The sequence below is a fragment of the Alligator sinensis genome, unplaced genomic scaffold (assembly GCF_000455745.1).
Source record: "Alligator sinensis unplaced genomic scaffold, ASM45574v1 scaffold216_1, whole genome shotgun sequence".
In the NCBI taxonomy this organism is placed as follows: Eukaryota; Metazoa; Chordata; order Crocodylia; family Alligatoridae; genus Alligator; species Alligator sinensis.
In genome coordinates, this window is record NW_005841868.1 from 3,249,585 (window position 1) to 3,250,657 (window position 1,073).

The window sequence follows — 1,073 nt, forward strand, 5'->3', positions numbered from 1 at the left end:
ACAAGTACAAGGTACTGCACCTGGGGAGGAAGAACCAGCAGCACACCTACAGGCTGGGGAACTCCCTTCTTGTCAGTGCAGAGGCCAAAAAGGATCTTGGAGTCATTATTGATGCCAAAATGAACATGGGCCGACAGTGTGGGGACATGGTCAGGAAGGCCAACCGCACCTTGTCTTGCATCCACAGATGCATCTCGAGCAGGTCCAAGGAGGTGATCCTCCCCCTCTATGCGACACTGGTCAGGCCACAGTTGGAGTACTGCATCCAGTTCTGGGCACTGCACTTCAGGAGGGATGTGGACAATATGGAGAGGGTCCAGAGGATGGCCACTCACATGTTCAAGGGGCAGCAAGGCAGGCCCTACAAGTGGAGGCTATCGGACCTGAACCTGTTCAGCCTCCACAAGAGAAGGCTGAGAGGGGATCTGGTGGCCATCTACAAACTGGCCAAGTGGGACCAGCAGGCAATGGGAGAGTCCCTGTTCCCCCAAGCACTACTGGGAGTAACAAGGAATAACGGCCATAAGTTGACTGAGAGTAGACTCATGCTAGATATCAGGAGGCACTACTTCATAGCCCAGGCGGCTAGGATCTGGAACCAACTTTCAAGAGAAGTGGTGCTCGGTCCTACCCTAGGGGTCTTCAAAAGAAGGCTAGACAATCACCTCACTGGGGTCATTTGACCCCAGCATTTTTTCCTGCCCATGGCAGGGGGGCGGACTTGATGATCTACTTTGGTCCCTTCCGACCCTACCAACTATGAAACTATGAATTAAGGTTTTTATCTAGAGCTAAAAGCAGTCTGCAGGGCTGTGAACTAGAAGAGAGACATTACCAGGAATGGCTAGCACACAGTGAAATTGCAGAAGAAAGGATAGTTTCATAGATTTAATAGACAACAGGGCTTGAAGGGATCTCAGGAGATCATCGAGTCCAGCCCCCTGCCCGAAGGGCAGGAAGTCAGCTGGGGTCATAGGATCCCAGCAAGATAAGCATCCAGTTTGCTCTTGAAGGTGTTCAATGTAGGCGCTTGAACCACCTCCGGTGGCAGGCTGTTCCAGACCTTGGGGGCT